The sequence below is a fragment of the Hirundo rustica genome, chromosome 2 (genome assembly GCF_015227805.2).
Source record: "Hirundo rustica isolate bHirRus1 chromosome 2, bHirRus1.pri.v3, whole genome shotgun sequence".
NCBI classification, from domain to species: Eukaryota; Metazoa; Chordata; class Aves; order Passeriformes; family Hirundinidae; genus Hirundo; species Hirundo rustica.
In genome coordinates, this window is record NC_053451.1 from 20,444,255 (window position 1) to 20,471,294 (window position 27,040).

General features: G+C 44.5%; 1 protein-coding gene across 8 annotated transcripts in view; it reads right to left on the reverse strand.

The window, feature by feature from the left end:
- ZPLD1 (zona pellucida like domain containing 1) overlaps positions 1 to 22,319 on the reverse strand; it is a 99,455-nt gene extending 77,136 nt beyond the window's left edge. For 5 of the 8 annotated variants that reach the window (XM_040057314.2, XM_040057315.2, XM_040057321.2 and 2 more), the window contains exon 1: positions 22,181 to 22,319. The gene's annotated coding sequence lies outside the window, so the exon portion shown is untranslated. The remainder of the gene's footprint in view (positions 1 to 22,180) is intronic. The other 3 variants (XM_040057322.2, XM_040057316.2, XM_040057317.2) reach the window with 3 other exon arrangements.
- Between the last annotated feature and the right edge of the window lie 4,721 nt (positions 22,320 to 27,040).

Sequence of the window (27,040 nt, forward strand, 5' to 3'; positions counted from 1 at the left end):
AACGTCAAGACATCTAAGCTCCTCAAAGTTGTGGGCAAGCACAAGTGTGAACACATCTGTTGTAGCACGCTATGAAAGGTGGGAAACATTCCCCAAGCACAAAGACCCCAGAAAGTAAAATCAAAACAGAAATGCCACTTGATTTGTCTTATCTCCTAGATGCTTATACTGCTTGGGATTAAAATGAAAGATAGCAGATAAACAAATAAGATGATTTGTGGCATAGTTATGCTTATCATTTAAATCTGTCCTTCAGGGAACGGATCCCGTCGGGCTAGGGCTTGCTTTCATTGCTATTACACTCAGAGTGAGCAGTTCTGCTTCTGCAGTTCTCTTGTTTTATAGGCCAAGAGAGGTGGGCTAGAGATTCTGAAACTACATCCTCTGACACCCAAACCAGATGCCTGTTGCTAAGAAACTACTGCACAGATTATAGGAAAACATCTCTAATATACAGAGGCCAAAGACCCTACAACAGAGCTTGCCAGATTAGAGAAGCAAACATTAATAAATTACAACTGCTGTGGTCTAATATTTACTTTGTCCTTGCCTAAACGTTCTCATCTATTCCTGAAAACTTCTACTGTATATTTAACAAAACTACCGATGCTCTGGCAGCGAGATCCAGCTGTGGCAGCAGCTTGAAAAGTCTGTATGTGCCTGATAGTGGCAGCTCTTTTAGTGCAGTGCTGATGCCCACGGTGTCTGATATTAACAGACCACTAGAGGACACACTCAGCTCGCTTGGCACCTTTGTACCAACAGACACACGACCCTTCCCGTCAAAAGCAGGGCTAAATGACTGGTAGAAGATAGCAAGCAGAGGCAGCTCTGGATGTTGCATGATAACACCGACACGCTCCTGGGTCAGGTGGCTGAGATCTGAGCAAGAGGAAAACTTTCTCTCGCCCTCTGTTATCCCGCCCCAGCTCCTGGCCTGTCCTGGCATCCTGAGGGCACTTCCCTTCCCCTAGCCCAGTAAACCCCACAGCTATCCTGTCATCCCCCGCAGCAGCCCACTGCCCATGGCAGGGATTCTGGGACAGCCCCGACCTACACCCACCTACAGAATACAGGTAATACTCTTTCTTTTAGAGAGGAACCATGCTAGAATAAAGCAGCAGGGAAGTGGTCCTAAATGTTTGTTTCAGATACCAAATGGTACTTGAATAGGAGCAAGATTATTGCTCACCATCTTGCCTTGTTTTTTGGGGTATATCACAGAATAGCTTGAGTTGAAAAGGGCTTTTAAAGACCATCTAATCCAACCCGCCTGAAGTAAGAAGCAGGGACTTTTTCAACTTGATCAGGGTGCTCAGAGCCCTGTCCAACCTGACCTTTGATGTTTCCAGGAACCGAGCATCTACCACCCCTCTGGGCAACTTGTTCCAGTGGTTTACTGTAGATATCGCTTCACTGGACTCCAGGACGGTGTGGATGAATGTAGACAAGAGATCTCTGAAGCTGGGTTTTAGAAGATAAGGTTTATTGTAAGGGATGTGAGGCCTCGCTCTGAGCTGCCAGGCTGCAGCTCGTGGCAAGGCCTAGGGGGTGAGGGAAGGGAGAGGAAGTTCCAAGAGGAAGATCCTCGGGGAAAGGTGCCAGGCAAAAGAGAAAGAGTCCAGCCCCCTGGGGACCCTTATCAGGGGTCTTCAAGGTGGGCTGGAACAGGGCTTGGGCCAATGGGGTTACAGATACCTGATACTTCAGGGGAGGGTTATGGTATGTGGTATGGTATCACCCCATACACTGGGGGTGAGACAGGACATTCCCTTTGACCTCTGGGTCTGGCTGCAGGTGACCTACAGCTGGTCACATAACTGTTTTTCCAGACATCCAGTAGCTCTCAAACATCAAAACTTGCTTTCAATTCTATCTCACTTTTAGGTTTCACATTCTCAGAATCTAAGCAATCATATTTATAGGGCTTTCTGGCTTCATCCTCCCCAACAGTTTACCACCCTCATTTTAAAAACTTCTTCCTTACATCTATTCTAAATCAACCCTCCTTTGCTTAAAACTGTCGCCCTTGTCCTGTGCTGAAGCCCAGCACTTGCTCTGGGGTCACCTTATTAGCAGCTTTTCAGTACCTGAGGGGACCCACCAGACACCTGGAGAGGAACTTCTTACATGGGCATGTAGTGATAGGACAGTGGCTTTAAACTCAAACACAGTAGGCTTAGATTAGGTATGAGGAAGAAATTCTTTACAATGAGGGTGGTGAGGCACTGGAATGGGTTACCCAGAGAAGCTGTAGGCTTCCCCGTCTCTAGAAGTGTTCAATGGCAGGTTGGATGGGGGTTTGAAAACCTGGTTCAGTGGAAGGTGTCCCTGCCCATGGCAGGGGGGTTGGAATGAGATGAACTTTGAGGCCAGGCCATGCTATATTACTCTGGTAACAAGAGGGGTGCCAGCACTGTACTACAACCCATCCCACACAACTTGCTCTAAAGTTCAAAAAGAGGGAAGGGTCTTATCAGGTGCAGAGAAACTACTTCTATTTGGCTTAGCCTGTGGCCCCCACCACACTAGACATCACCAGGGGCCTCACTAGCCAGTGCTGAAGTGGTGAGGACAAGGCTAAAGCAGCAGTGTCAGGACAGAGCTGGAACTGCTGTGATGGAAGAAGCGGAGAGCGCACCTGCTAACCCAAGAGGACTGTGGGCACAGGTCCCTGAGGGCCCAAGCACTGACCAGTTATGGAAGGAGCTTTGGTAGCATGGAGATTCACAGCCTGAACAAGGTCACGGCAAAGTGATTCGGAAAGAGCATAACAGGAATGCATCATCACAGATTCTTCCTGTCCTTGTATTCCTCTCCAGTCATTCACTATCCATAGCTACTGCAAGACCACAAGCTGGACTTTTTGACAAACTCTAGATATGCTCCTTTAGCTTTTTTGAAAAGGACCCAAAGCAAAACCACTAAGGGAGCGAAGCCATTCTGGTGCCTACCTCCACGGAGCTCTTTAAATCTCCTGCACCCTTTTCACAGCCACAGAAGGCTAAAATACATTGGATTTGGATAAGAGAATGCCAAAAAAAAAAAAAAAAAAAAAAATCAACTACGTGACAGGTGCTGAGAGTAAAATCACTGTTAAAACCTGGTTTCTTTGTGTGACAGATAATGCTCATAAGAAAGAGCAAGTGCTGAAGTTAATGGGAGACAATGAATGGATATGGCACTTAACATCAGCCATTTCAGCATGCAACAAGGGAAGACTGTTTAATTAAGAAAGTTCTTATTAATCTAAGTTAAAATTTATTATTGGACAAGACATAAATGTACTTATGTTGCCAACACACTCTTACATCGTATAGTTGCATTTTGATCGTTCTAACAAGCTTCTGAACATACATTGTAAAGTTAATTAAACACCAAGTACACAGTTTCTCATTCTGTTATTTTCTGCAACATTTCAATTAAAGACTGTCTTGGGCATTTTAAAATCACTATGTGAAGAATTCTGTGTTTTGGTTTGATTAATAATACAATTTGTTTTCATGGAGCATCTTCCAGCGTACAGCCTTTAGGTTCATTTAAGAAAATACCCAAGAGTATTCCATAATATTAGATTAAAATATTGCAGAATGTTTTTATTACCAGGGTAAGATACACTATATTGAAGTTATTGCTATAGATTAGGGGTATTTCTCTCATTAAAAATATTGGAAGGGTTGAATTGATTATAAATTACAGACAGCTCAAGCACACCAAGGAAAAGCATTAGAGACACAAAATATCCAGATTTCTTTCAGGGATCAAAAGAGTTCCACGTCTTACATGGTCAATTACTCACTCAACCTCTTAAGTTTAAAAATCCTATGACAGCCTTTATATCTCTTACGATAAATATCTGGGGAAAGACAGAAGCAGCAGCAAACAAATTCAGTTTCACAAACCACACCACAGCAGAGCAATTGTGCGGGGAACAAGCAACACTGCCCACAAAGCTCACAGTGACTTGCTCAAAAGAGCACGTGCCATGGCAAGGACACAAAAGAAAAGTTTAAAAATATTAAATATATTGTAAGGTGGTAATGAGATAGAAACACATCTAGGGAAGGGAAAAGAGGAAAGGATTTGTTAAGCAGACAAAATCCTGTGTGCCTCTACCAGAAAACCAGGGTGGGTTTTTTTAATACTAAACTCTCCTTCCAATTCCTTTCCAACAGCACTAAGCCAGTCCACAGCCAGGATCCATAAGGCACCTGCTACCCTTTGTGGTATTGCCTGTTTTCACTCATTCTCAAGCCTCACCACCAAGGCGTAGTTCCCACACTCTTTCCCTCAGGTTGGTACGTATTTTGCATTTTACAGAGCAGCCCTGCAAGCTTTTCCATCAGCCTCCAATCCCACAGAGCAAATCCACCTGGTGAGGCCAGACAAGGCAACCAGAAGGGCTACCAGAAAGTCCCTGGCCCAAGCCCTAACGCCTGCTGGCTCTTCTGCTCCAGAGCAGTGTGACAAATGGACAGGCATGATGTTTCTGCCAGTCTCTACCTTCCCTTTGAGAGCTAAAACCTAGAGCCTGTCTAAATGGTTCCTTACAGCCGTTCCTTCCATGCTCCTTTCTTTCCCACATTCCCGAGCTGAGGGAGTATCTCTCTCTGAATTGTCTCCTTCTGAGCAGGCAGCATTCTGCCAGCACAGTGCCAGCCTGAGTCAAGTGCAACCCTCCTTTCCTTCCTGCTGATGCTCACATGTACTGAAACAGGGCTGTTAAATTCTCAGTAGCGCTTAACTGAGCACTGCCTTTCTCCCTGCCTGGCCTCCAACTGGGCAGCAACAGGTACAACCCAGGAAAGTAGGGGTATTCAGCCTGAATTTAGTAGCCACAAAGTTATCCCTAAAGAATGCCTTGATCTTGAACTCCTACCGCTTTATCTACTCCTCCCCAAAAGGAAAACCCGCAATTCCTGCAGCAATGCAGTCTTACAGATCCTGGTTTCTTTTGGCTTGGGGATTTTTTGGTGGGTTTTTTATTTGTTTTGGGGTTTGGGTTTTGGTTTTTTTGTTTGTTTGGGGGTTTTGTTGTTGTTGTTTTGGGGGGTTGTGTTGTTGTTGTTGTTTGGGGGGGTTGTGTTGTTGTTGTTGTTTGGGGGGGTTGTGTTGTTGTTGTTGTTTGGGGGGGTTTTGTTGTTGTTGTTGTTTGGGGGGGTTTTGTTGTTGTTGTTGTTTGGGGGGTTTTGTTGTTGTTGTTGTTTGGGGGGTTTTGTTGTTGTTGTTGTTGGGGGGGTTTTGTTGTTGTTGTTGTTTGGGGGGGTTTGTTGTTGTTGTTGTTTGGGGGGGTTTGTTGTTGTTGTTGTTTGGGGGGGGTTTGTTGTTGTTGTTGTTTGGGGGGGGTTTGTTGTTGTTGTTTGGGGGGGGTTTTGTTGTTGTTGTTTGGGGGGGTTTTGTTGTTGTTGTTTGGGGGGGTTTTGTTGTCGTTGTTTTTTGCAAGAGCAACTTCACTCTCCTACCATTGCCAGGGCACTGACCTCTTTAGAAGTTTAAGGAAAGAGTAGTTTATTTCATGGGGGAATCTGACATCACTTCCAGTTTTCCAGTTCAGTCAAATTTTCCATGGGGCGTTTGAGCTGATTACTCAGTCTGCACTCTACTTCTTGTGATGTTTCTCATTCGAAAATTAGGGCTGAAATCTCCCTATTGAGTTCTGTTACCAAAGATATTTGGAGGCACAACCCCTAAGGCTTTAAATCTTTAACAAACTAGGTAGCAAACCATGATCTGAATTAGCTAAGGTCTCCTCCTTCCTCCTCTTGAAAAGAAAAAAAAAAAAAACCCACGAAAATATTTGCCATGTTTTTTTCTTTCCCTGAAAAGAGATTTAGATTTGAAATCAGCAACAGCAAACATTTCAATACAGTTCATTTCTGGCACATCCTTTTACGTTGCATGCAATATGCCTTCCTGCAAGGCCATGGACAATATTCTGGAGAACATAAAGTGTGCCTTGCTGGCATGTTTGATGCTTATCTTAGGCTGTTACTTGCTCTGCCCCCACTGAGAAATCAGAGTGAAATGGGGAAGTGACAGTTCAGAAAAACCCTCAACCAGCTCATTATTTTTCTCTCACAACCAAAGGAAGTTTCATTCTGTGGCAGAAAGAGGTGCAAGCCTGTTTGCCTTGTAAAGATGCACTTCACTTCCAGATACCAGGCGTTGGTTTCTATGGCTCTGGTAAAACCACACAGACATCAGGAATATTGTGGCCCAAAATGATTAAGGTCACTGTATATGACACATTCAACCTTTCACCCACAGAGCTATTCAAAAGCCTCTGAAACATTAAGGAATGATCTTCAAACCAGGAGAACTGAGAAGGCAGAGTTACAATTAGAGAAAGCATAATCTACCAAAAAGCTCACATTTTCCCTAGCTCCACAGTTAAGCAGAAGAACCTGTTCATTTCTCCCCAGCCACACTTACTTTCTAACCTTCCTTTTTCAGCCATTTATAGCCCTTAAAAACATTGAGGAAAATTTATTTAATAGCTGCCATTAAGTCATACTCCCAACAGTAAAACCTCTATATACTGGTGAGTTCAATTTGTATCCAGCCCAACAACTTTTAACAATGCAGTCTCCTGCTTAAATGGCACTGAAAGAGCACATAAAACAGCACACACAGTACCTTTACAGCTTTTTATCAAAACTTCTAAGAACAAGAGCGGAAAAAGCAGTGTCCATCAACAAATGGTCTATCAAACCTCACAGGAAATAGGTATGTGCATATATTGCTCTTTATATTTAACCATGTAGAGCCAAAAAAATAGAAGCGTCTTCCCTTTTGGACAGAAGTTGCAGGAAAGTATCTACCATAGAAAGGTAGAGCCCACATTCATGGATCTGCAGTACTATGTTCAATTAGTCTGATTATTCTGGGTCTACTCAAGATAAAGAAACTGCACTTATGTTCCAAGTGATAAAGGAGAAGGAATATAGGGATCTGCTTTGCATTGTCACCTAGATGCAAAAACATTTAACTATCTGCTTTATACTATGCAAGGCAGATGCCCAAGTAACTATTATCATGGATTATGGAATTTCATATCCTGCTCCCTGTTGAAGTTTTGTCAGAATCCAAGCTAGATATTTTCACAAAGAGGAAAAAAAAAAAAAACACTGAACAAGATTAAACATCACATCTCAATCAAGTCAGATTAAAAATTTCCTGCCACATAAACACATAGCAAAAAGTTCATAAAAGCCATTAAGACAGTGTCATAATTATCATTAAACAAATGCCTGCATTTATAGAGCAAGCACTGCATGCTTTGGAGTGAGACGCGTGTTTCCTAGTAACTGACTTGCTGCTATCAGGCACCCAGACACATGACACTTATTTGTGACTGAGACTTGTTTGGTTTTACAAGGTTGAACAGCTCCTATCATTTGGTTTACATTTTATACTTCCATTTCTTTTTTACCTGTATGAGGGTTTTTTAAAAAACTTCATAAAAAGGGCTGTGTCTCTGCATATATATATACACATACACACACAACTGTTTATAAATACAGAAATACATCCAAACATGCATCACTAGCCTGTACATTTGTACTTGTGTATAATTATACATTTTCTCTGTCTTATAATAAATTTAATATTGCTGCATCATCTCTTATGCAATCTGAAACACAACTGGGAGAAAACAAACTTTTCCAGCTGTTTGTGGTTTTTGCCAAGCTTTCCATTTTATCTGGATGCACATACCTTCAAAGAGGAACTCCTCCAAATAGATTCTGTTCCTGCCAGGTTATTTGAGATACATGTCAATAAGCTGCTAGAATTATTGATTAAAGCTACTCTACCCAAGCATTATTTACTTGAGCTTCAGGAGCACTTATGCAAAGTTCTTTGAACCTGGTCAGTATAAGAGGATTCTACTTCAAATAGTATTAAATGCTATTCTTCTCAGGTTTCCATTCTTCAAAAATACCAGTAGTATTGCTGTAAAAATACTCCAATATAGCCTGATTTATTAAACTAATCAGCTCAGAATTACATGCACAGTTTTTCGCTCCCAGCGGTCACAGAAGACTCCTCTAAGATCCTTAAACAGGATGTTGCTCCTTTGCAGAGAGTGCATGAAAAGCATCACTGCAGCTCTTTCCTCCTTGTTCTCACTTCTTTTTTCTTGTTGTGGGTATGTCCTGGCCCTTGCATCATCTCTCCTGCTTCTGGTCTTTCAAAAACGAGCTTCACATCTCCTCTTGCACCCCACATTCTTCCTGTTTGGGAAAATTTGCTGTTTCGGTTTCTTTCCCTCCCTGCAAAACTACTGTCCTCTAACACTGCTCCCCCTTGTTACAAACGGCCCCACAGTGGGAAAACGCTCCCAGCACAGCCTGCCATGCACATGGCAGTTTCTCCCCCTCATTTAGATTCCAGAGCCAAGTACAGCTAAAAACTGTTCTTTGGGTTAGAAGAGGCTGACTGATCACTTTAAAAACATGATCAGTGATCAGAAAGTAAAAGACACCAAATGACCAATTTGAGACTCCTGGTGTCTCCTGGAAAATGGAGATATTGTCACAAGACATCCAGGCAAGGCAAGTAGCTGAGTTTAGCAGTCACAGAATATTCTGAGTATCATCGAGTCCATCTTAGCCCTGGCACAGGACATCTCCAAGAGTCACACCATGAGCATTGAATTGTGTGTGTTCATGAGCTTTTTTTTTTAACCAATCCCAATCAGAAAGATGCTGAAAAAGCAACGATTTTTCAGAAATATTTTAGTACAAGGCAAGCTAAATAAAGTGGCCACATGATGCCAGCATTGTCTGGGAAACATCAAAAAATTCCATTCCTAATCAAAGTATGTGGAATAGTTTCTTTTTCATTCTTTTTTTTTTTTTTTAAGTTTTCTTTAGTGTGCACACATCCACCCTTTCACTTCTCATTTTGCTGCAACCTTTTCATCAAACCTGCTTGGATCACCCCATGGGGAGCACGAATCCCCTCATTTTGTATTCTTCCGGTACTACAGAGTTTCAGCAAACCTATGCTTAGCCTTCTCATGACTCTCACCCCCTTCACAGCTTGTTTCTCCTTTCTGCTTTGCATACCAAGCAGCAACTCAAACTTTCTGCTTTCATGTACAAGGAAACCCCGCAGAATGATGCAGTGCCACCTCACCACTTGAGTTTGCTTTTAGTATAATTCTGGTTGAACATTCAGGTCATTATAGATTTTGATCTGGATTGCAGAAAAGAAGAGAATAAGGATGGTTTTTTCCCCCCTCCAAAACAGAGTCCTCCTGCCCACCACTGTTTCTCAGTTCAAAATTGTCTTGCAAGAATATCCAGAGTATATTCTTGCTCCCTTCCATGAGACCTTGTTTTCAGCTTTGAGATGTACACAAGCTTCCATCATTTTCCCTTAAATGCTGAAAACCTTCAGGAAAAGCATAGAACTAGAATAGTAGAATCATTTAGGTTGGAAAAGACTTTCAAACATCATCAAGTCCAACCATTAGCCCAGCACAGCCAAGTCCACCACCAAACCATATCCCTGAGTGCCACATCTACACATCTTTTAAACACTCCCAGGAATGATGACTCAACCACTTCCCTGGGCAGCGTGTTCCAGTGGTTGACAACGCTCTTCACCAAGAAGTGTTTCCTAATATCCAACCTAAACATCCCCTGGTGCAAATTTAGGCCATTCTCTGTCACAATATCATTTGTCACTTGGGAGAAGAGGCAGCTGCACCTTCCGTTCAGGTTGCTCTAATGGGAGATAAGGTCTGCAGTATCCCACTAGCTGAGCCACACCCACTCCTCCTAGCAAAGCTAAGTTTTTCAATAATTTGGTCCCTCTGCTCTGAGGCCATAGCCTAAAGAATTCTGAAGGTACTATTAAACAGCAGCTGCCTTTTTTTTTTTTTTAATAAAAATGAAAGAGACTAAGCACTTCTGTTTTTTCCAGTGATATCCAGCAGATACAAACTCTCCCTCAAAGCTTTGTATTTCTCAGTGTATATGTCCACACTTTTATAAGAACAATTTCTAGGTGGAACAGTTCTATCTTACATTTTTTAATGTATTTGAGATACATTGATTGGCAGACCAATTGCACACACCTTGACCTACGCAAATAAAGTCACTCTAGGGTCTGAAGCTGTAACTTGAACTCCAGACAGAACCACATTTGTCTCCCCTCTCTCACCCCTCAACAGGGCTTTGCTTTGCTCACCTTCACTTCTCACAGTGGTGCACTGAAACAGAGCAGAAGTACACCCACACCTGCTCTTCTCAGGAAGAAACTAGCAAATCAGAACAGCAGCGTGTCAAGTCTCACATCTTTTAGAGGAAATACACAACTCCCAAGATCAGACATATCAGGTACAGACATTTGGCACAAGGATAAATACTTCCCTTTCAAAATCCTCAGCAGAGATTAACTGGAGTCTTTATTCAGCTAGACCTGCTGTACAACCCTGGTATCCATCTCTCCTCATACCAAGTAAAATATTTCCAATGGCTCACAGCCATGCTGACCTCAGGACTCACATCCTGGCACAACAAAAGTTGATCCCTGTTGCCTCAGACTCTGAGGAATTGTGTCAATGCAGATTTCAAGAGTGCATTCATATTCCCTTTACAGCAACTGGAGGATGAGTATACACCTACAAAAGACATATTTACCTGTTTCATTTCCTCATCATATCCCCCGGTGCTTTAACAAAAGAGGTCCTTCCAAGGAGGAAGGCACTAAAGAGAGCTGGCCAACAGCAGCCTACAGCACTCCCAGCCTTTTAGCACACCATGCAAGGACAAAAGGCATCTGCTTTGGTGGAAAAGCCAGAGCCTTAACCCAGCTGGATCTCATTCAGTGTCATCACCAACGATGACCAGTTGCAACACTCTTTGTCCTAGTACCATACCTACATTTCTTATACCTTTGAAAATGCAACCACCACATTATTTTATATTTCTTCAATTAAGAACCTCTATTCTTTCTACACAGTGGGATGAGCCCATATTAGAAGATGATCAGTATGAATTCAGATAGAGCTCTTTGTGCAGAGTCTACTCCACACGTTGAGCATACGGTGAGGTGGAAGAGCTGGCTTAAGTGACATGAGGCAGGAGAGGGCCAAGCCTGGGCACTGCTCATTGTCAGGACCCTCTCCTTGATATCCCAGCAGTAGTGGTGAGGCATAACCTCACCTGCTCCTACCTCTTTCAGCCAGACAGATGAGAGCAGGAGTGACGTCCGTGTCCTGACCACCACCCCACAGGTGCCAGACAACCCATCGATTTCAACTTTACACAGTGTTTTGGAAAGCCTCAACGTTTCCCTGCAGCCCCACCATTTCTCAAAAAAAAAAAAAAACCAAAAAAACCAAAAACAAAACAAGCTAGAATGCCTAATTTCCACAGTTTTGCAACAGGCAGGTGGACTTTCCAACAGATGAATGGCATCTGCCCTGGAGGCAGATCCCACCTCTCCTGGAGAGCCACAGTACACAATTATGCCAGAGCCAGGCAATAAAGCCAAAGGACCTTCATATTCTTGGCAACTGCTCATCATTCCCTTCTTATCAGAGTACACAAAACAGCTCTTCCACAAACTTTTTTTTTTTTTAAGTTAAAAACACAAATGAACTTTCAACACATTCGACTTTCACATGCTGAATGCTTTCTGCCCCAGAGGTATTTGCTGTGAAATTGGGGCACTTCCAGGATGATGGGAAGGTGACCAGTTTGTTCATGATACAAGAATCCATCACAACTTTATCCACTTTGTGATAAATAAGGCATCTCTGCTAGACATCCAGAACCAGACATTCTCGGTTCAACATTTAGAGCATTTCAAACAACTTCACCTTTTAAGAAAACTTCTCAAATGTTGTGAAAGAGAGGAGGATGGCTGCTCAAGCAGGCTGGGTGATCCTGTTCCACATCAGAAATCTGAAAAAGTGACATAATTGAAGCGTCTGGAGAGTATTACAATCACTTGGGGCTCATTGTCTAGCACTCAGCACCACATAAAGGAAGGTGCCTGTTAAGTAGGGAAAGAAAGTGGTTTTGCATCAAAAGGTGCATCAATATAAATATCATAGTACACAAGTGTCAGCTTCTGCCTTTTATTCAGACAATGAAGAGAGCAGAGAGCCTATCTTAATGTGAGAAGTTATATGTTTCTGCCAGAAAGACAGCAAATTTGAAAGTCACAAAACAAAAAAATTGTAACAGACATTCTTTGCATGAATTGAATTCAGTTACACCTTACAAGATGCATATTTGGTTATTTTTAAAATCCCAGAAATGCAAATTAAGTAGTGCAAGAAATTTCAGGTGATTTTTTGTTCCCACTTACTAACATCAATTGTTGAAGCAGATAGAGCTCTGCATCTCTGTTTTTCTTTTAATTTAGCAATCTGTTCCTTTATAAAAGGAATTTCAAGTCTTCACTGAATGCGATATAAAACTTATAAGCTGACAAAATGCTGATGGGTACTAAGGGGTTCATTCTTACTTCAAGAAGAGATGGGAAAATAACAAGAATTTCATTTTACAACTGAGATATTTTTCTTATCCCTAAAGCTAAATCATTTAAAATATTCATATCTTGGCTACAATATGGCTTTCAACAGCATTGAAAAGGGAAATGCTCAGGATGCAGTTGAAGTGTTTCTCTAACAATTATTGTGGGCCAGATAGCAACATACTGTTATATGCTTAAGGTTATGACAAGTGTCTGTCATCCAGTGCACACAAGCATGTATTTGATGTGTATCTTTTCATACGGCTCTGTGTCAGCTGGCTATTTGTTCACACTAGGTTGATACTGGAAGAGAGTTAAGTGTCCCGTACCATATCATGGTGTTGCTTCAGTTTCCTGGCAAAGATGCCTCATAAAATACCTGCCAAAGCAGCTTCGCAGAGTCTCTGGAAACTACTTCTCTTCCTTAAGTGACTTGGCAAATCGTTGCTAGCAAAGCCAGAGAACGTAGATATATCAGTTCGGATTCCTACCCGAGTCCATGGCAGAATTCTTTTATCTTACAGCGTACAGTAGCTGGGACATTTGCTTGTGTGCCACTCAGCACAGCGAGGTCCCAGATCTATAGAGCAGAGCAGTAGCAACATCTGAGAGCAGAGGTTTCCTCTTTATCTGTCCCAAAGCCCACCTGAAGGCACTGGTTTATCTGCAGTGGTGGGCTTGACTGAACCACTTGTACAGCCCATGGCCAGCCTGCATCAGAGCCAGGAGCTGAGGCTCCTGTCGCTGCCAGCCCTGCTCTGAGGGTCAGGGACACAAAGCGAGGGAGAAGGGAAGTGGGAAACATTGTATTGTTCATAGAGGTTATTTGCTGCTTAAAACCTTGACTCATGGGGAGTTCCCCATGAAGGCAAAGACTGTAAAACCACATGATCACATAATATTGTAAAAACCCTGAACGAGTGCATGACAAATTCTTGGGTGACTTTGAGGAAGTTACTGTGAACACCCCCTCGTGAGGGGAGCAGTAACATGCACACCTGCCTTGCTCTGCCTTCCACCACAGTGCCCATTTACATGGCCACTCCTGGAGAGAGGACAAGGTCCAGACAAACTGGCACAGCTCTTCAGGTGCGCTCACCATGGCACTGCTGGAGATACGTGCCCAGAACAGTCTCCAATCCTGGCCTTCAAGTGAGCTCCCTATGACCAGCACACACACAACACGGGGACAGGGCAGGGTTAAACAATACAGCTACATGAGGCTACACATTTAAAGGGGCTCCATCTCTCCCAGATGTACCCAGGCCACAAGGCACCAGCAGTTTCTCCCCTCCACCATGTGCAGGGTAACACAAGCACGCACACACAGAACTTCTGCTCTGCCTAGAGCTACCTGGACTGACAAGATCATCAGTCACTGAGAAGGGTGTGTTTTCACTCCAGAGCTAAAATCAGATAATATTCTCATCATGGTTGAGCAAGCACAGAGGTTTGTGTACTTAGGTCCCTCAGTATGCTCATCCAGCATATACTGAAGTATTTTGATTGTCATGCATTAACACAAGGAATGTGTCTCTTAGGCATGAATGTGTTGACACCGTTGAAGAGAATTAAGAGGCAGTATTGATTATTCCTGCCAGAACCAAGTCTTGTGACTGGCAGTAAATCCAATCAGATTCAAATTGTGACTTGGATACCTTGAAGCATGACACAGTTGTTTCAAGTTCAGATAAAATTTGTTTCTATCATTTACATCTCCACCATTTTTGTTACTGTGCCTGCTGGTAGGCCATGTAGCAAGGAGGCGCAGGAGCCTCCAAAAAGAGCAAGATACTCTGGGGCCATATTACCACAGCATCATGTAGGCACACCACTTGCTTGTACACCCTCCTACCCACCAGCCATGCAGCAGGCAAACGGGCCAGCCTCAGACTGGGACAGCCAGAAGGACTTTGTTCAGAGTCACTGGCAGTGGGGTAGTCCAGGTGATGTAAGAAGGATGACACTATAACCATTTTATGTGGGTGCAAAGCGTTCCTTGTTTCTAGAAAGAGCCCTCTCTACTTGGTTTGGAAGAGCCAAAGAAGACCCCTGAGCCAAGAGAGCCCCAGGCATCCACATGGCTCATGCCTGGCTGAGATCTGAAAGCCCTGCAGAGTGTAGAACCAGCCCCCCAACAGTGCCTTGCTGAAACAGCAGCGCTTCCAGAGCCAGCACCAATTCCTGCCAAGCCAGCCGAGGCATCTCTGCACACACAGCCCCATCACGCCTGTAACTAGGCCGGCCTTGTCCTGCATTAGATGTATGACACAGTAATTCATGAACTGTGACCTCTTTCTGAAGCGTACTGGTCATGGGTAAGCCTACAATATTCAATTTGGAGCATCTCCAGACCACCGCTGGTGAACTTCTTGTTGAGAAGGTGATTGGTGCCTGTTGGAACTGCAAATTCCCCAGAGCCCCACCTGCACACAGCCAGCTGCACGGCACCAGTGGATATAAAACCAGGCACGACCTGCCAATGCAGCCTTGCAGCCTAGAAAGTCAGCCACGTCCTGGGCTTCAGCAAAAGTGTGGCCAACAGGTTGAAGCAAGTGGCTCTGCCCTTCTATTTCACCCTCATGGGATTCCCCCCCTGCAGTGCTGCTCTGGGGTCCCCAGCATAAGACAGAGCCAGAGGAGGGTCACAGAGATGATGCAAGGGCTGGAACTTCTCCCATATGAGAGAGTTGGGGTTCTTTAGCTTTTAGGGAAGAGAATGTTCCAGGGAGACCTTATAGCAACATTCTGGTACCCAAAGGGAGCCTAAAGAGAAGACTGGAAAGGACTCTTTATCAGGTAGTGTAGTGATAGGATGGAGAGCAACAATTTCATATTGAAAGATGGTGTTTCAGATTAGATGTTAGAAAGCAATTCTTTACTGTGAGGGTGCTGAGAACTGATTTGCCCAGAGAAATTATGCATGCCTGGAACAGGTTGCTCAGAGAAATTATGGTTGCCCCAAGCCTGGAAGTGTTCAGGGCCAGGCTGGATGAGGATTTGAGCAACCTGATCTACTGGAAGGTGTCTGCTTATAGCAGAGGGGGTTGGAATGGGATGATGTTTAAGGCCCCTTTCAACCCAAATCATTCTATGATTCTGTAGCATTTGCTCCTTGTGGAGGGCAAAGGAGGAAGCAGAAAAGCTGACTTGGTCAGGGAAAAAAAAAAAAAAAAAAAGAAGTTGGTCGTTTCTTGGTCAAAGACAATTTTTTTTAAGCCATAGTGAAACCAAAGTGTGCTGTGTGCATCAGCCATATGTATAGTGAGCCACACAACAAATTCTTTCAAAGACCTTCTAGTCCTACTCCTTTCGCATCCATAAACGCACTTTCTCTAAACCAATATATACACTAGCTTCTCTGCAAGAGATTAGTAAATCATTAAATATTTTTGATTTTATTAAGTAATGAAACACATCATTCAGCACTAAATACAGAATTTCCCAGTAGGGTAATCACATTTTCTCTGGGTGCAGTTGTTCCCATTGACCTTTTTCTTAGTTCAGGATTGAGTCATCACAAATAATCAGCCTAGAAATTTGCTCTACCAGTGAGTGCAGCTCCTTCTACAAACTATATCAAAAGCAAATTTCAGCTGGTGTTTGGACTGTAACTCATTCTTATTGTCACAAGTATTCACCCTATGCATTATCTGAGAAATATTAAAATCTTCATTACAGCAGATGTCTAGGGTTTATTTTAATTGATTAAATGAAAATTTTAAAAACAGCAATCTATTCTTGCTGGTTTTAGGGTATGAGTTGGTTGACATCAGTCCGCAAAAATTAAGATTCGTGATACTCCCCACAAGTGCTGCACAGCAACTGTGTTTGGTGTCTGTAGAAGGCTGGATTCTGGCAAGCTTGCACACCCTTTCTCACCGAGGAGAAATGGACTACATCCCTATGCATGCAGCCCACAAGGGCAAAACAAATGTTTCAAGTCATGGTGCCATGTCAGAGACATTCCCCACAAGATGAAGTATTACCTTATTACCTCAAGTAAGGCAGTTACCAACACAAATCTCCTTTGTGGCATCATAAAAGGCCCAGAGGGGTTCTGCTCCCTGGTGACACAGCAGCTGAGGCCTGCCCCAGCAGAGGATGGGGCTCTGAGTCTTGCTGAGCACCTCCACCTCTGCCCCCCAATTCCTTCCAGCCCTGACTTCAGATTCTGTGCAAAGGCCCATGCCCCAGCAGAACCTGAATCAAAAGCACTCCGCAAAAAATTCACCTGCTCTTCACATCACCCTGATGGAAGTGGCCACTTTTAATGGCCAAGATGCTGAAAGCACAAATTTCTTAAAGCCAAGGAATAGCATGAAAAAGTGCACAAACGTGCTCAATGCTAAAGCTTGTGATAGAATCCCAGTCAGGGAAATCATTTACAACTCTATCACAGATATAGACCACTACAAATCACAACAAATATGATAATTCAAAAAAAAAGTCCATGAACAAACTTAGTTTCGTCCAAAATGATACTTTGGCATTCAGAACCTAATGTCTAAACTTCAGTATGTCCATCAAGCCATTCCTTTGCACAGTCACCTTCAGAATCTAGGTGACCAGGCTCTTCAGAGCCTAGAACTAGGCTTTGAGCTGCTTCTCTGACATTGTGAGGAGGAGGAAGTATGGATAAATTCATGAACTCAAAGTGGGCAGGAAAAAAAATGTAGAAATGAGATATCATAGCTTGCCTCATCAGTCAGTTAAAGAGCTGTCCTTAATGAAGAAAATTTAGGATAGCATCCCATTATAAGCAATTACTGAAAATAAAATAAATGTCCCATCCTGTGGGCATCAGAAAGTGGTGTATTCAGCCTGCTCAGAGGGCTTTAAAGCTCAAACCAACACAGGGGATTGCTTGGGCATTTCAAAACTCCTGCAACTCCACCGCTGCAGACAATCTCCAACAGACCCGGAATAAACAAAAGAGGAGGTAGACAAAAAAGTGAGAGGGAATCACGCCCTTTACTGAGCAGATGTGAGCAGAGTGAGGCACTGCTTACTAGGGATCACCAGGCATCCTGCCCCTGGAGTCAGGCACTCCTGGGAGCGGCTTCTCGGCATTCCCCCTGAGTCCCACCTGTGCCCTCCCTCCAGCACTGTGATCACACCAACCTCCCTTGGCTTTCACATGTGCTTCATCAGACTCCTGTAGCTCCCAGACACCTATTACCAAGATAATTAGATATCATTACATTTAATTAATAAGTTCCCTCCAAAAACACACACATATGCTCAGGACTTCTCCTGCATCCCGGTATAGGTCGACAGATTATTGGTCTGGACTGATTAGACTTTCAAAACTCGCCGCCTGATGGGCTGTTCCTGGCAGGGCAGGAATAGGCAGCAGTTACGAGAATCCATGTCAGCAAAGCCATTACTTAACCTGGCACTGCTCACACCCTTGGCTGCCTGCCTCTAAGGTCCCTCCCTTGCCTGCCCTCCAACACCACCAAAAGGAAAAGAAAACAAAGAAAAACCCAAGAGGCAGCGGGCAAGAAGGGTTTGTGACCCTGAAGGTTCACTCATTGCCCAAGTAAACAGACTGGGAAAGGCTCTTTAGAGTATCTGACAGCTGGGGAAATACAAAGGGTCAGAGCAGAAGAGAAAAGCTTGAGTTAGAGGCACTGTTTCTCACTAAAGAATGGAAACATGGGGTTTGGTGTGTTTTGGGCTTTTGGGGTTTTTTTTTTTTCCACTCTTTCCTCCTGTGCAGGGATGCAGGCTTAACCAAGCCAAAGCTGGTACAGAGATGTTAAAGTCACAATTCAGAAATACTGGGTTTGAAGTTTTGGCTCACACAGAGATTTCCTGCATGACCTTGGGCAAGTCATTTGTCTGTACAGCACTTCAGCTTCTAATCCATAAGGCAAAGACAATGCCTTACAGGCAAGTTATGAGGCTATTAGTGACTGCAAATAGCCATGATGATTGGAGGCAGAGAGGCAATCAGGCAGAAATGGAGATCCACCTCCTGCAGGATCCTGATCCCTTGGGGATTCTGTCTGAGATCAAACCTCCCACAAGAACAATGGCCACTGTATAACTAACACTGACTTCCAGGCATGTCTCAGCCTCTCACACTGAAATTGCATTTATTATTGAAATATGGCTAAATCAGAATAAGATGGACTGTGGGTTCCTCCCTACACAAAAAAAGTTCTCCAGATGCCGCGGAGAGAAAAAAGTGCTCACCGAGCTCTTTGGGCTTCACCTTCCAGACTCCACTCTCACTTTTCATACTTGCCTCTCTCTCTCCATTTCCCCTCTTTGCTAGTAGGGATACAAACACTCATGGTGCCCCGGTTATAAAGGGTGGTTAAAGATAAAATTCTGCAGACTAGTGGGGAAGCAGATGCTCTTTAAACCTCTAAAAAGTCATTTTGAGGTTTAATATTCTGTCCAAATTGCACAGCCCTGTGCGCAGCTTTTTAAATAAAAGCACGGACAAATGTCCATCATCACGAGCCTCTTGGGGGTTTCCCATGAGGGCTTCCACCCTGCCCAGCAATTCCTTGGGCCTCTAGAGTGTGCCCTAGTCAGTTCAGCATGGCAGTGACACCAGAGCCCTCACCCACACCTGAAGTACAGTCACAGAGGGACACACCAAGCGCCCCTAATAAGGATGCAGCTGATTTCTGGCCCTGTGGAGGAGCTGCCCTTCAGCCCCCAGCACTACAGCCCTGCCCTGCTCCAGGCATGGAGAGCACGCCCCGGCAGAGCCAACTCCTCTCCAGCACCCAGGGGGAATCCTCTATTTTATTAAAGCAACTGAGAAGTCATTCTTTCAACAAACTGTTTTGTTGAGTGAATTCTGACCTGCTCCAGTCAAGAGGCTCTGCTAATTCGTAGCTGCTGTGCTCTAAGCTCTTTTTTTGTCAATCCATACTGTATGATCACTCACTGGGCATGTTTATGATGTTTTACCGAAAGAGTTATAATACATGAAGTCATAAATTAGGAAAAATCCAGTAAGTAGTTGTTAATTAATAACTTCAATCCATTGCAGGCCTTTGACCTTTGCCCCCTTGAGCTGGAACCCTGAAAATAGTCTTATTTGCTTTCTCTATTTTTGTTAGTATTAGAAAGCATCCCAGCTTGTGCTATTTATTTTTAAAAATTAAAAACGAAGTGAGTCAGTGTACTCCAACCCTACAATCTAAAACAATACATTCTATGCTGACAAAACATCCCATGCTCTAAGTTACTGAATCGTGACTAATTTAATACCATTACTTCAGTGATGGTGTTGATTGAGGCAAGAAAACATTATTCCAGGTTGTAAAGACAAATATTCAAACTAGACGTGATGGCTGAAAGCATTCCCAACTGCAAAATGTCTTTCAGATTTTGAAATCCCAGCCTTTGCTTGATTTTAAATCACTGATCAGCCAGTTATAAGGCAGAAAGAAAACCCGCAGTACCAATTCATGCTCCCACTCAGAAAGCTTAGTAACTGGTCAGGCTGACGTTGAAACAATTATGGAAGATCTCACCAGAATCACAAGCACAGCACATGAATTGCACTTGATTTTTCAAGAGAGCTTCATAACATATGTTGTTTGCATTTCTGCACTGCCTAGAAGACCACACTAAGAGTCACAATATAGTTGCCTTTCAAACCTTCACATCCAATATGGACAGCATATTTTAAATTCTTAAGCCAAGCTTTTGGGAGCAGCTAATGATTTTGCTGCTCTTCTAATTGTATCTTAGCAGGGACACAAGCTGTAGGAGCTGTGTACCAGCTCTGTGAGAAGGCAGTTCTCTCTAATCGGGATAATAGGAAGATTTAAAATTCCGTGGCTAATTTTTGAAGATACACCAGCGGCACAGCATTGTCTTATTTGGAAGCTCAGAAAATCGTGCATCTCTTTAGCTCCTTTTACTCAAGAAGTCAAAATAGAAGCGAAAATTTAAACAGAAACCCAGAAGACTTCGGCTTGGCGCATTCCTGTATCGTTTGTCAGCGAGGAGGGGAGGGGTGCGAGAGCTGGAAGCGGCGCGGCGCTCAGGAGGTGTTGCAACAACAAGCGCTTGGGTGCCCCAGGCTTGCCCTCTCTCCCCGGCAGCTCCCCAGCACACCACAGCCGCCCGAGTATCGGTCAGGGGTGGAGCAGCCAGCTTCCAGCCCGACAGCAGGGGAGGAGGGAGGGGGAAGAGGGGACCCGGGGGTCTCCCGGCCAGCGCGCCCAGGCTGTCCCCGCTGCCAGGAGCCCGGCGCGGGGGCACGCAGCGGGAACAGCCTCCTTGGCGGCTCGGGCTCCCGCTCCCCAGGGCCGGCCGGCGACACCCGTGCCAATCCAGACTCCGGTACACGGCGGTGTTACTCGCCGGAGAGCCTTTAGCAGGGCTGTAGCTGGCAAAAGCCCTCTTCCCCAGCGTGGTGTCACCCCGTCAGGTCGTGTGCGGGCTCCGCCCTGCTACCTGCCATGGCCGGCTCAAAAAGCACCACGATTGCTCCTCCTGCCCCCGCGATCTCCGGATCAGGCAGATAAAACAAGTGCGTGCCAGCAATAAGTGGCAGCGAATGGGAGCAGCGCACCGCAAGCGAGTGCGGGGTAACCCTTCAGAGACACGGGAACACCTCGGCGGCTGAAGCAAGATGCTGAACACAAGGGTGACTGCTCCAGAAACAGACAACACAGGCTAAGGGGAAAGCAAAAACCAAAAAAACACCAGAACAAAACAACCCCAAGCCAACAGTTCTGCCACTTGCTCTTTTGTTTACACCTTGGTTTGGATTTCAGGTTGAGATCATATTCCCAGGATAATGAAAGCCTTAGGCAAACAAACAGCAGCGGGAGAGACTACACTGAAGAAGGGAGGAAATGCACTTGGGAAACGGGAAGGAATAGCCACCTCTGTAAGCACAGACACTGAAAAAATGTTCACTTAAGCTATGTATAGCAAGTCCCACATGCCAGGGCTGCATGCATTTGATAAGAGATGTGATAATGGAAAGCCAAATTCAATTCCATTCTGCTCACAGTTAGAGGGACAGAACTTCCTCGTAACTGCAGCCAAGCAGCACAAAAAAAAAAAAAAAGTTATTGCACACCTGTATTTCACACCTGCGTCTACACCTGAAAGATTTATTTGCAGATCTGTGGACCTAACAAATCTGCAAAATCAAAGTGGTTTTGAGGGTCAGTCCCGTTCATGCTACTGTCCATAATTAACAGGCTGACTAGGTCAGCTCACTATCCAGCATCACAGCTACAAAAATGCTTTGTCTTCCCTAGGCTCCCACCAAGTGCTAATTAAGGCACATTAAGAGTACCCCTCTTTTTTAACAAAACCAAGGCCCAGGTTAAAACACTTACTAAACTGTGCTGGTTTTGCCAGGAGGAAATAAAATTATCATTGTTCAGAGTGGGCCATTATGTCTATCCAAAGCTACTACCATCTCACTGGGTACAGGCAAACAATAGGGGTAGCTTGAATTCATTAACAAATATTCCTTTAGAAGTCACACTGACATAAATTATTTATTTCTTCATGGAGGGATCAGAAAAAACAAGGACATTAAAGAAGCTGTAGCTGAGTCAAATGGTTCACAAAAATCAGGAAAAAAATAAATAAAGCCTCACTGAAATTTTGCACAGCATCAACACAAGAAAAGATACTTGCTGCCTGGAGAACACATACAGAAATGAGGAAAAAATCATACCTTTTGGGTTAGGTTTTTGTCGCCGCCTGCTCTCTTAGCCAATAAGAGAATCAATGCACAAGCACTCTCTTGGCCACAGCCATAGAGGAGGGGGCAGGTCCCATCAAATCTTTCTGTCTCCATTCCACCCCTCTATACCAGAAAATAAAAACATGGCAGTGCATTTCCAGGCCTTTTATAACCCAAAGGAAGCACCTCAGAGCCCACTTAATTCTTCCTCACAGGTGATTCTCCTTTCTGCTGCACACAGATGTAATTATCCACAGTCTCTTCCAATTTCATCAGCCCTACTGCTGCCTCTCCCTCCCAATGAAGCCCAGATGGACCACTTGACACCATTCACCCCAGTTCCTTCAAAGAAGTACTGGTGGCTTACCAGCAAAGGGGAATTACATTGGAATGTTGGGAAAGAGAGCCTGTAAATACTCCGTCCTGCAGAAAAATCTCCTGGTATTAAAGATGGGGCCATTTTGTCTGAGCTGGAGACAAAGTCCAAGTCTATTGACGCCAGTGGGCTTGAAGTCCACTGAATCCCACTCCAATGGACTATGACGAAAAATTAGCCTGTTTCTCGACACATATTGTTCTAATTCAAACAGAACAAGTTTTCCAGTCCATGATTATCATCTCTGCCTTCGCCCATCTCTCAGACTTTGAACTAATGGGCAGACTAATTAGCATGGGTTGGGAAGGAGCTAGCAGTGATGGGTACCCACAAACACACGTGCTCAGGCCCATTAAATGAAATGATGGGCCTTAGCACCATGATGATAAACACTGAGGTAGTCAGCTATGACGAAGCAGTTTTTCATGTTATCCTTAAAAAATAAACAGAACTTCCAGGTACTGTGTGTCTTATCAGATGGAGAAAACAAAGTTACTCGTGACTAAAGTTCATGTCCACTTACTGGAAAAATGTAATAGTCAGCCACACCTGAAATCTGGGCTGGAGAATAAGACACATGAAAAATAACCCACAGGTTCTGGTGCACCTCTGGCAAATATCAAAGGTCTTATGATTGTTACTGTTTTTCTTAGCAGTGCCAAGTATCGTGCAATTAAGACAATCTGGACTCTCATTAAAACAAAATTAAGTTCCCGGAGCTCAGAAGTGCTTCAAAGCAGGTATCTTTTAAGAATCAAAACCAACGGCAAGTGAAACCTCAGTTTGTAAAAACATGTATGTTCGGATCAGTTTTAGAAGCTCAGCTGTTAATTTGTGTGTGCGTGTGGGTTGGTGTTAGAGATACTGGGTTATGGAAGCATTGTGGGATACACACTCACCACTGATAAAGCTCGGATCTAAACATAGGCATGAATGAGAAAGTGGATATAGAATCACAGAAGAGTTTGGCTTGGAAGACACCTTGTCATCTCATCCAACCCCCCTGCAATAAGCAGGGATACTGTCCATGGGACAGGTTGTTTAGAGCCCTGGGGCACCCACCGCTTCTCAGGACAAGCTGTTCCAGTGCCTCACCAGCCTCTTTGTAAAAAAACCCTGCCAAGCACTGAGGCCTAAATCATTAAAGAATTTGTTCTTCTAGCCCATAAAAATTGCCCAATTGCAAGAAAACTGCCCCAAGAAACATCATACTGAGAGTCCAGGTGTGCTCCCATACTACTGGGACATACTACTACTTCAATTCTACTTGGACATCCAAGGCATGGGTAAAGGAACACTGGAAGAAATAACAAGCCTACAACATGATCGCGTAGGAGCTGTGAGTCAGCCAGCATGAAAACTGGTGTTAATCAGTGCATGCATAGAAGCATAAGCCCTAACACAGGACAGCTAAATCCACCCAGATGCTAGGTTTGGTGCTTGCCCGATACTGAAAACCCCCAACACTAATTGGAACAAGCCCTTGTGCACAAGCATTTTCCAGTACTCCTTGTCACGTACGGTCCATTCACTTTTCTAAAACCTCAGCCACGCAGTTTGCCGAAGCAGGACATCTGCCCACGCTGTCTCTGCTCTCAGCAGTGTGAGTCACTGGTGGTGTGGAAGCCAAGGGCTCCCTGGCCAGTGCCAGATGGCTGTGTCATGTCATGGCCCGTGTGCTGGCTGGGCAGGTCTCCGTCCCCTCATCAGCTCCTCACCACCGGGCTCCTGGTACACCTCCCCTCCCACAGCCTGGGCCTGAAACACTTAAATTCAGGGAAGTTCTAGGAACAGAGAAGCAGACAGCCAGAGAGGTGGCTGGCAAAAAGCCAAGGACTCTAGTTTTTCTTCCAGTATGGATTTCTTCAATTCAGCTCATACACTGATACAGCCATTAAAAGCAGAGAAACAGAAACTCCCTCTTGGGTCATCTTTTCCACACTCCTGAAAGCCAGCTGTTATATTTATTATTTATTTCCATTATTTATTTATGAAATTTTTTAAAGGATTCAATGAGATTTAAAAATCAACACATAATGCCAGATTGGCACTCTTAACACATTCTCTAGTAATTTGTCCAGTTTTCTATGAAAATCCTGACAACATGTTCCTCTTCCCCCAGGACTTTGCCCTCCAGGCTGTCTTAAATAAACACTTTCCTAAATTAAAACTTTGTTATATGGGGTACTGAGAGATACCTGTCTCTGTATGTAATCTTCTAGGCTCCTAAACACATTTCTCTTCCTTGTCAATGCACAGAGCTTTGCTATCAGCAGCATTTCATTATTGGGACCTGTGGAAATGCAATAACTCAGGCTAGAAAAATAGATTATGAAGCTCCTAAACCCATTATGTTTAGAATAGTACCTTACCTTGAAAAAAAATAAAAAAGATACAGAACACAAACAATCATATTTCTGCCTGGGAGATCTCAGCTGTGAGAGAGCATCCACATCAGTTCTGGTCAGCGTGAACCTCTCACTCCAAGGGACTCTGGGCAGGCAGGGTGCATTCCTCTGGGATTTTGGGACACCCAGAGGCCCTGACAGAGGGCAGAGCAGCTGCAACTCCTCCTCTTGCTGCACTGTCAGAGATCAGGAAACTGAACAGCAGATGCACAAACTTAGCAGGTTTTGGGGAGTCAACAGCAATATGCTCTGTTCTTTCTTCAGAAGACTGCAGATGAGAAGTGTTTTAGGGTGGTAGTTTGGATCTGCCACCCAACTCGGAGCAAAGACAGATGTCACTCCTTGGGATGACTGCAGCACTACTCTTGTACCTGAAAAGGCTGTTGGGCCCTATTACCACCACCTTACCACGAAACAGCTCTGTGCCAGGGATACAGGGGAGGGCTGAAGGGAGAGATGGGGCATGCAGCAGCCACAGCACCTGCAGGTAGCAGAAAAGGGAGGGAGAAGAGGAGCCCGCACAGCTGTCAGGATCAGAGCTGGATTTAGTGTGCAGCTTCCCCACTCTTCAGAGGCAGCACAGAGAGCTCAGCCCCGCAGGGTGCAGTCAGCAGCATGGGAACCCAACCCCAGGGGACACCTCCCTTCCTTGTGCCCGTGGCTGGCGGGGAAACCAGCAGCAATGCCAGCAGCAGCACACCCATCTCCTGCCTGGAAGGGTCGGCAGGGCAGCTTAGCAGGAGTGGGGTTAATTCCTCCCTCCCAGCCACGAGTGGTGGCTGCAGAACAAAGCCAGGTGGGATCGCTATGCCCATACCCTGTTTATTTTGGATGGCAGTGGCCAAGGTTCAGAGTTTGTGTTGTTTGTGTTCATTTCATTTCCCCATAGTGCTGAGAAGTCCCAGCACAGAGAGAAGTCATGCCGAAATGGGCAGGGTGTTTTCCGAGCCTCTAGCTGAGTCTCCTCTGGAATAATGGCTTATTTGGTGAGGCAATGGCACTGAGCATCCTCCTTGGCCAGGCACAGGTGGGAAGTGGCATCCAGCACCCAAACCTCCCCCCAAAGGGCCCAAGTACCCCCAGCCCTGGCCTGACACAGGGAAGCAGCTCTTTGTGCAACCAAAGACCAGCAGCACCTGCAGTGCACAGCCCTGCCCTGGGTGCTGCCAGCGCCTTCTCCATCCACAGGGATGAACAGCCCAGCTCTGCCAGCTGGTCTTAGCTGGATTTGGGGTGAGACTCCTCAGTGGTGTCCAAGACCGTGTCCAGCCAGAACTTGTCCAGTCAGGGAGAGCTCCAGCTGTGTTTTATGCAGCACGAGCTGGAAGTGAACTTCAGCAGTGAACAGCAGCCTTAATTACCCAGCCTGATGAATCCCACACTGCCAAGTCCTAGGCTAAGGGAGGTGTGGGGCAATTACTGCCTCCATGGGCCTCAGTAATAAGAGGCACAATGCCCAGGGAGAGGGACTGTGCTCGTAAGATAGGGTTAATGAAAAGATTTTATCATCTTGCCTTGTGAGAAACCGGGTTCAAAATATTGATGTTTTTTCAAGCGTCTCTCCAGAATTAAATGAGACCGTGTTAGTTGTCTCATGTACAGTCACAGGGATGAAAACTCGGCTTCTGAACACGCCCAGATTTTGGGAAAGCTTGGGATTTTATGACTCAGTGGCATTCTGCAGCCCCCACCCTCTCACTCCGTAATGAATAAACAGCACTTGCAGTTGCTCTGTGATGCAGTGATTCCTTTACAAATCGTGGATTAAGGTCCACAGGCTGAGGCTGAGAACTACACTGTTAACAGCATCATTCATCCTTGCTGTACTGACCACAACTTCACACTGTTTTGGTAAATTCAAAGAAACAATATTTTAAGCCAAACACTGTATAGAGTCACAGCAGTTAGTAAATAGTTTCTGACATTTTAATAAGTGGTAAATCAAAGAAGGAGTTACAGAGACAAGCACAATCAATAACAGTTATTTTATAAATATCTGTGTCACATTATTATCACACTGAGGTCAACATCACTTTTGTGAAGGTCAACCAGTCATCCAGATCTTGA